Source organism: Poecilia reticulata, linkage group LG3 (assembly GCF_000633615.1).
Source record: "Poecilia reticulata strain Guanapo linkage group LG3, Guppy_female_1.0+MT, whole genome shotgun sequence".
Lineage (NCBI taxonomy): Eukaryota > Metazoa > Chordata > Actinopteri > Cyprinodontiformes > Poeciliidae > Poecilia > Poecilia reticulata.
Genome location: NC_024333.1, coordinates 14,744,960 through 14,754,272, shown reverse-complemented (window position 1 = coordinate 14,754,272; position 9,313 = coordinate 14,744,960). Strand labels below are relative to the sequence as shown.

At 38.2% G+C, this 9,313-nt stretch overlaps 1 protein-coding gene across 5 annotated transcripts in view; it reads right to left on the bottom strand.

Moving 5' to 3' along the window:
- dok4 (docking protein 4) overlaps nucleotides 1-6,120 on the bottom strand; it is a 48,500-nt gene extending 42,380 nt beyond the window's left edge. For 3 of the 5 annotated variants that reach the window (XM_008405019.2, XM_008405018.2, XM_017304135.1), the window contains exon 1: nucleotides 5,611-6,120. The gene's annotated coding sequence lies outside the window, so the exon portion shown is untranslated. The remainder of the gene's footprint in view (nucleotides 1-5,610) is intronic. The other 2 variants (XM_008405021.2, XM_008405023.2) reach the window with 2 other exon arrangements.
- Between the last annotated feature and the right edge of the window lie 3,193 nt (nucleotides 6,121-9,313).

Genomic DNA, 9,313 nt, shown 5'->3' with positions numbered 1-9,313 from the left:
TCAGTCAACACCTCCACACAATAATTCAGCGCATGAGTGACAACTTTTTTTCATCAGATGCAACATGTGTCTCTGTACAGCTAGCTTTGCTAGCAACACGTCTACAGATCGCACCTTTCTTTAAGTTTTTCTTCCAAGTGACGCTAAAAGTTGGACGAAGTCCCACCGTCTGTGAAAGCGAAGCGCTGCTGATTTTACATGTCGCCATATATTATGATTTATGCAGCGCTATTATATTACTGACGATTAGACAGAGCTTCTCCCGCTCAGAGGAAACCATGTCTGGAGCTCCGCGTGGAGGCGATGGGTGACAACAGACATTAAGTCACGCTACTGCTTGGATATTACGGCGCCACCTTAAGTCCCTGAACTTCACATTTTAACGGAAAAAAAGAGCAATGCGACTTGGATGTAACGAGTAACGAGATAGTTTTGTAGAAATGTAGTGAAGTAGAAAGTACAGATTTACTGTAAAATGTAGTGGAGTAAAAATAGAAAGCCCCCTTTATTAAATCTACTTAAGTAAAGTACAGATACACGAAAACTCTACTTAAGTACAGTAACGAAGTACTTGTACTTTGTTACTTCCCACCACTGGAGTTTGCCCTGCAGTCAGTGGGTTGCTGGTTCAAACACCTTAACTGTCTGTCTGTGTTGTGTTCTTGGGCAAGATACTTCACCCACCTTGCCAGCCCGAGGTGATCAGAAATAAAACTTCCTGAAAAGCACAATACAAGCCTGAATTCATTTTTTTAAGCAAATCATTTGCTTTCATAAGCACAGTACAAATACACAGAAGAGATATGTAGAAAAATATTAATACAATGTAAGAATGTTCTAAAACTGTGAAGTCAAAACAGCTTCAAATAATTGTGTCCATTTGTGCTTGATTGTAAATTTCACACATGACAACTGCAACGACTTATTCATTAATACAGGGGCACTACTGTACAATGGAAGGAAGACTGTATTTCAAAGTGTGGACATTCATTTCAACTATTAGTAACCAAAGTCAAGTAAGTGGTGTCGTGATCCGTGTTTCTGTGTGTTTATTTTTGAGTTTCTGTATGATCCTGTTCCCTGTGAGTCCTGTCTCTGCGTCTTCCCCCGTTGATTGTCTCCCAGGTGTGTCTCCTTCCCTTGATTACCCCATGTGTATTTAGTCTTACCTGTTGTCTGTGTTCTTCGTCGGATCCTCTTCATATGTCTATTGCTGTCTAAGTTTGTCAAACGTACGTCTTACGTCCTGGTCTGTTAGTTAGCTGGCACAGTAGAACTGGGAAGTCCTGTGTCGGTGTGAGCTCTAGTTGTCAGTCTTCTGTGTTTCAGTGCTACCGGTATTAGCTGCGTGCTATATTCTCTGCCGTGCCGCCTGTATTGGACTGTTGAGCTTCCTTCATTAAATATCACCATTTTCATCTACATCCTGAGTCTACCTGCGTCTCTCACCACCACCTCAACCCCACCTCATGACAAGTGGGTCTACAGTTCACTTAGAGTCATGTGTGGATACACTTAAAAGTTCTTAACAGCTTTTTCAATTACTGACAGCTGACATGTGAAACTATTTGCTTTTAGTGGCCATGTTCTTTTGGTCACTGTGTCCAACATCATCCTAGATCACAATTACCTACCAAACTCACCATCTACTTCCCACTGAGGCCCTCTCTCTCTCCCTAGACTACCATTATAAGACTTGGTTATTATCATGCCTTTATGAGTGCTGTGATAACAGAGACCAGTAAGCAATTAAAAGCTCAGAAACAAGGACCTCATTATTTGCTGGGGAGAAGACTCCTGAGTAAACCTAATTCTACCAGAGGGAGAATTTATAGAATGTGCTACATAAGTAAACATGTTCAAAGTTTAATAAAACACAAATGCCTCCTCCCACTTTATTTCTCCATTGACAATTAGTGAAGGTTTGTGGGGAGGGAGGAAGGTCTAGCCATGTTTAAAATTACTGTCAGCCATTTCAAAATCGCCAGTAAATATTATCAGTCATTTCTATTTTGTATTTTACTCTTTTTTGCTCATTTAGGCTTTTTACACAGCGGATCACAATGTTTCAATCTGCCATCTAAAGAGCAAATTTCAGCACTAACTTGCTTTGTTTCTTATTAGTTCTGTAAACCTTAGGGCGGATTTCTTTTTTAATATATCTGTTTTTGTTGGGTCGCCCATGGCTGTGTACTAGGTCTTCCCTTGCCTTATGTTTGAATTCACTGACTGCACTTGGAACTCAAAGGGTTTTATGTATTTTCCAGGCACGTAGTGCCATTTTATAGCACAATAAAGTAATTATGTTATCTGCAATTGTTATAAAAATGCCGCAGTTGTTTAAAAAAAATGGAGACTGAAGCTTTTAGGAGGTGCTTTGGCACTTTGTGAGACCAAGCATTTAGGCACCCCTAGGAGAGTTGCTAGGGGAGATTTAGGGATTTCTCAAACATGAATGAAGGAAACAAAGCAACACTCCAGGTGGGTTTTTGATGAAGTAATAATGACACGATATAAAACTCTAAAGTTTTATACTTCCCCTTTAAGTAATGTTGAATTTCAATCACAAATTAAATGAAATTAAATTAAATGACATCAGACTTACATAGTGCTTTTAGCAGGACATTTAAAGATGTTTTACATGAAAATAGTAATTTCCATTCACACACTGATGAAAGTAAGCTGCTGGATAGTAGCCACAACTGTCCTGGGTCAGTATGACATAAAACAGTTCTGTATCATTGTAATTAGCCATTTGATGTGGCCTGGTTAACCAAAGAGAAAAATGTAACAGTGAAGATAACAGTGATGTAATTCATCTATTATCCTAACAGCTGTGAAAAATGGCCTGTAGCTAGTTCAGAGGACCCAAAGTTCTCAACAATCTTTACATTGAGCCATCTGACAGAAGTGAGGTCGCCTTTACTGATCACCACCAGAAGGGTAGGAAGTAGAGGTGGGCCGATCGATCGGCCACCGATCATTATCGGCCGATTTCCATGAAAAAGTGTATGATCGGTGATCGCTGATCACGGTCTCTTGTTGTCGATCACACAAACTGATCACCTGCATCTCATTTCGCAGCCTGCCTGTGCAGCTGGTCTCCTCTCCCCTCTGGTCTCCGCTCAGCAACAAATCCTAAGCGATGTGGAACTATAACGCACTGAGTGAATGGGAAAGTTTGCCTGTTACGGCGGAAAATTGAAGCACGTCAAAATGCATCAACACGACGAAGCTAATACGACATAAAAACAATGCCATACCTGAGGGAGTTTGGCTACATCGAGGCTCACTGCAGTAAAAAAGACATATGGAGGATCAGATAGCAGGTAAAGCAGCGCACAGCTACAAACACTCACCCAGATTAGCATGACGGTCAGAAAGCTAAACAAATAACCCGCAAAATTATTTAAGTCTTCGAGCTGCGATGTAAGACGCTGGTTCTGCTCTCGCTGTTGAACCGCTGCTACGCGCTACAGGTAGTAATATTTCACAGACGGAGCGCCGCTTCTGCTCCACCTGGTAGTGACTCTCACACCGAACCTCTGTTTAAAGCTGTAGCATCTAACTTTAAAAAAATACATTTTACATACATTTTTTATTATTTTATCATTTTACATACATATTAAAACTTTCGCTGTCCTAACATGAGACAGATAATCTCTRAAAAAATAATTGATATCCTCCCTGTTCTGCATAATTACTCTGCTCAGTCAGAAACAGCCAATCAGAACTAGCAGTAATCAGCTAGCCGCCATGCTATCAGGACGTTTTCATTCAGTAACTCTGGATTGTTTATTGTAATGGAACCTGTATTTGCYTTTGAATGTTAAGTTTTATACTTGAATTTTTTGGCAATGTTGAGAGGTTTTATTTTGACTCTTTGCATTATTTAGCCTCTTCAGAGCCTTCATATGTTCTCAGTCTGTTAAAGATAGTATTACAGATAACAGTACAATTTGCAGAATGCCTGTTTTATTTTTTTCTTGGAAAAAGTTATTTAAAACAAGTTTTTGTCTAAATTAAGGTGGTTCCTTTGTCCACATAATGTAACCGGTAGTGCTTATGATTAAAAACATATTAATTATGTGATCAGTGTCGGTGATCGGTATTGGTGATCGGAATTGGAATCGGCAGGAAAAAACCTGATCGGCACATCAGTAGGAAGGTGAAATATCTTGGCCACAGACACAATAACCAAGCCAAATAGACCAGGGGTTTGCACCGGCAACGCACTTACAGGACCAACTTCTACCACCAATAAGAGTTTATCATGGTGGGCGGCCTTTTATTTTTATTTTTCCACAATTTATTCTGTCTGTTATGTAGGGTAGGCATTTTGGTTTTGTTTAATTCATAGTGGGTGTGTGCCACTTGTGTCCTAAAACAATTTGGTGCTCCACATAGCAGTTAGTAAACTCATCTTATTGCTGTGAAGGTGATGCTCAGTACTTCCAGTCAAGCCTGGTTCAATGGATGTATAATGGGTTTCTGTCTAATTTACTAACAAGAAAAAGGTGATTTGTAAAATTTTCATGAACGAAATTTTTCCAAAGGACCCTTTGTTGCACTAAAACTAGCAACAATAGCAAATGATTTTAATATGCATAATTTGTGTACTATTGTCAGTTAGGAGCTTATTTCACTGTATCGAGATGAAAGGGTTGCAATCCTGCATAGTTCGACTTATGTTACTCAATTTTTATCTAGCACTAACTTTAAAAAGTCTTCCAGGTTTGCAGACAGAGAGCAGTACAGTTTAGTTTGCTTTAGAGAACTGAAACGTCAATGAAGCTGATAAAACACTTGCTCACTCCACACAGAGTAAACATATAATCAATAGATTCTTTAAAGGCAGCTAAAATTATTTATTTTTTAAAATAATTTTCAATCTCTCTAAATGTATTTCCATTTGCTCTTGAGTGGTAACAGCACAACCCATAAAAAAAATCTTTCCATCGTATTTCTGTCCCTGCTTAATCATGTGTTAGAACTGTGGGAGGTTGCCTGAAGCCAGCACTCAATGCTCAAACGCAGAAACAGGAAACTCTTAATTTTTGGCACAATTAAGCCCACCATTAAACTGAAAAAAGAAGAAGGAAAAAAAACTCAAGTAGCTGCTTTAAATATCAGAATATTATTTTTGAAGCCCAGTTATTGCTAAATTGTGTTTATAGGCATGGAGAGGGAATTGAATACATTCCCACTCCATGTCTATGTTCATCTGTTATGTTTATTTACTACAAAAATAAATAGGCTAAACAAAAACTGCTACTGTGTGTAATTGGTTACAAGGCTAATAATGCTGAAATATGTTAATAATTCGTAGTAGTAGAATAGCAAAAGTGGTATCCACCATTATTGATTTATGCTTCAGGCATACAAATTGAGAAAAAAAACTTCAGCAAAAACAACAAAAAACATGTTTGATATTTTTTTTATATGTTCAGTTATTCAGAAACGAACTGGGTTTTTCTTTTTTTTTTTCTTTTTTTTTTTGTGGCAATAAATATATTATTGTTCTACAACAAATACCTGCTCTAGAAAATAGAATTAAGTGCTAGTAAGCTGGGAAGATTCAAAGGAGACATCCTCAGTCCTCCATGTTACCTGCGTGACAGCTGTGATCGTGGGTTCATCTCTCTCTTCGCGAGGAAGCTGTTGACGGGCGGGGTCTGAGTCTCTCTTCCTCCGCTGGCTCAAAACTTCGGTCCACCCGCTTCACCAGCTCTGCTTGCGGGGGGACAAGCCACGGAAAATCCAAAACACAGGACAGACTGGGCACAAAGGCGCCTGTGTGATCACGCACGGCTGTGCATCCCCCAGCCTGACCGGTGTCTCCGTCTCTGTCCGAAGTTCTGATCGGATCTGAGCTGGGCCTGGCCAGGCCGAGCCGAGCCGAGCCGTCAGAGCTACAGGGTTTCGGAATCCGGCAGGATGACACAGAGGCACACGCCCAGAACTCGCCCAGCCATTCATCCACGTTCCAGTCGGACCCGCCTCCCACAGCAATACAAAGAGGCAGCGGGGACGTGGAGAGAATCCACATATATCTGTGGGTTCCAACTAAACTTAACCTTGTTTTCCAATTCCAACGCATTCATTTATTTCAGTGATTCTTGAGAATAGGGACAAAATGGGTTTTAATTTTCCCATATATTTTTTTTGTTATTTCTCAACCTTATGTATGCAAATATGACAAATAATGTTTTGGAAATGTAAAGATGCTTAGGTACAGGCTCCCAGTTGCAACATTTTTTTTTAAATTACATTTTTAATCGACCTGACCGATAACGTTGTCATCACCATTTGACAAAAATAAATAAAAAATATTTTTTAATGACCCTATTAGTGATATTTTTACTCATTTTACAGATACATGTTTCTCAAGAAACAAAATAAATATTATTTAAAACAAAAAACAACAAAAAGTCCATCTGACGGAGTTGACACTGCATGACGGAGTTGACACAGAACTGAAGGTGGTGACAAACTAGTGAGTAAAATGAAAAACTTAATACATGTGAAGTAATGCAATTTATGTAAAATACATTAAAATTAATTAATTGCACATTTAAGTGAGATTTGACAACAATTTCACTGAAAGAGTCACAAAAAATCTGATGGAGTTGACATCTGATGGAGTTGACAAAAAGCCAAACTACCTTAATTTATATGATGTAATTCTGAAGGAGGCCATTTTGTACCTCATCAGATCCATCAAATCTTTATATTATACTAAAATTAAGCTTTTATTTCACAAAATTTCATCAAAGTTTTGTAAATTGTCAGTTATGGTGTTGACACATCATGGTTTTGACAAACAACTTAGGAATAAAAAGAAGAACAAATTTAAGAATAACATAAGCTAACCAGAGCTAACTAGCCCTCTTAGCAAAGGGACAGAAAGGAAGAGGTCTTGGGGTCTTCAGCAGTTCTGATGCCCCCAATAATGCCTGATTTTGTTTTTACATTCTTCTCATTTCTGACGGTGTTGACAAAAACTAGGGACAAATTTCAATGGAGTTGGAAAATATATAAAATGATTTTTAATTCAATTTATTGATACTTTTATAATTATTTATATGACTACTTATACTTAATTGTCGTAATACATAATTTTTGTATTTATTTAATTGTTTAAACTATTATAATGTATTGAGTTCTGCTCCTGGACAAGGGCTTTTACATGCATCATCCACCGACTACAATGTTTAAATTAAAAAAATATTCAGCAAATACCTGAAAAATATACATTGTTGTGCTCACATGACCTAGGTTAGTTTAGTCAGATATTTGAAAAAATTATATTTCGTGTATATTTTATTCAAATTTTGTGCTTTATCCATAGGACCTGTTTTGTCTCTATTCTCAAAAATCACTGATTTATCTTTAGCCTTGTAATCCAGGACAAAGACCCTGAGCATGCAGCCAGAGCTACAATGATCAAGGTACAAGTATTTCTTGAGAATGTAACAAAACCAGGTGTTCCTTTGGAAAATAAATGTTTTAACTATATTACAAAAACTAATGTGTTCTTATCAGATTGACTTGGCTATCAGATAACATAATGCAGCCTCCTGGGTGTTTTTTGTTGTTGTTTTTTTTACAAATTAAGAAATTTCCTGACTGAATATTTTCTTTGTCAACACTCAGTCACAACAAGTAAACAAAGTATTCCTCATGATGCTGTTGTATATTAATATAGAACTTCTACAAAACTCTGTTTATGCTAGAGAAAGAAGCAGATCATCTGCAGTAGCAAAGTAGCCCACTAGCCCAGATCCTGACCAGATGGCCAACACCTTCTCCCAGCCTCCAACCCAACATGGTGAACAGAAAATGGGGTTGCTTAGATGGGGTGTTGATGCATGTTGGCAGAGATGGAGAACTCTGTCTGCCCCTCAAGAACATTGGTGTGATGGAGGGAGGTGTCTGGGGAAGGGGCCAAAATGCCCTTGTAAGCCCTCCTACCGCCCTGGAAAGATGCTGCAAAAATTTAACAATAACTGTTTGGTTGAGATTCAGAACCAAAGGATCTGAATGTCAACAGTACCTAAAAAAGATTTTGTGACCTGTTTTTGTGTCGCACAATTTAATTTTCTATAATTTCTGATAGATTTTACACCTTATTTACATTTTATCTTATTTTAAAATGCTTGGAGGAAGGGACTGATAAATGTGAGCAGCAGTGTGATAACTAATTGCCAAGAAACAAGTGTTAAGGAAAAGTATTTTGCAAAGCATGTTCATTTTTCTAATGTTAATTTAAGGTTTGCAGATTATTTTGTCTATTCCCATATTGAAAGTAAAACTAAGATTGAAGTGATGAAGTCCTTAAGCATTACAATTTAGTGTTTTTTTAAATACTGAGTACAGTCTGAGTCTAGTATGATTTACACTATGTCAGCATAAGAGTCTAATTTCTTATTCAATATTTGATTGATATTAAAGATGCCATGATGTGGTGTGGCTGACCCAAAAGCAGCAGGTAAAGATGTAGTGCGGTTTTGAAAATTTATTGAACAAAATAAGAGTTCAACTTACAAAACACGAACATTCAAGGGAACACAAAGCAATCCAAAGCAAAACTAAAACTGAGACACGAGATTCTAAGGAGCACAGGGGAAGTGAAGAGCATAGAGACAAGCAGGGTAACAAGACAGACTGGCGAGTGGTGACTGAGATAGGTTAATTCCCCCCAGTATTTAAATTCCTGTAACTAGATGAAGTGATTGATTGCAAGTGTGAGTTGTTGACACAGGAGCTAGCTGAGGGGCGGGGAGAAGATGGAACAGGGAAGCTAAGGAGATATACTGGGGAAGACAAAAGGGAGCAAACACCAACATTTGGAGATTGCTGGAGCACCAGAGAGCTGAAAATATACTGCTCAAAAAAATAAAGGGAACACTTCAGTGTTCACTTAAATGTTAAAGTGTTCCCTTTATTTTTTTGAGCAGTGTACTTCTAACCCTTTTAGGCCTGACTCCCAAATATCCGCCAGGCATTTTTTAACTTGTTTTTCTCTAGAAAGTAGGAAGAAAATGTCCTATGGCCAAGTGCTTTGGCACATTTTCCCAAAATATTTAGAACTTTCAATATCTGGCATTATTAGGCCCGAGCAGCTAAGCGCTGTGAAGGCCTATTGTAATTGTGCTGTTTATTAGGCCTGAGTAGCTAAGCGCTGCGAAGGCGTATTGAAATTGTGCTGTTTATTAGGCCTGAGCAGCTAAGCGCTGTGAAGGCCTATTGTAATTGTGCTGTAAATTATTAGGCCCGAGCAGCTAAGTGCTGCGAAGGCCTATTGTTTTTC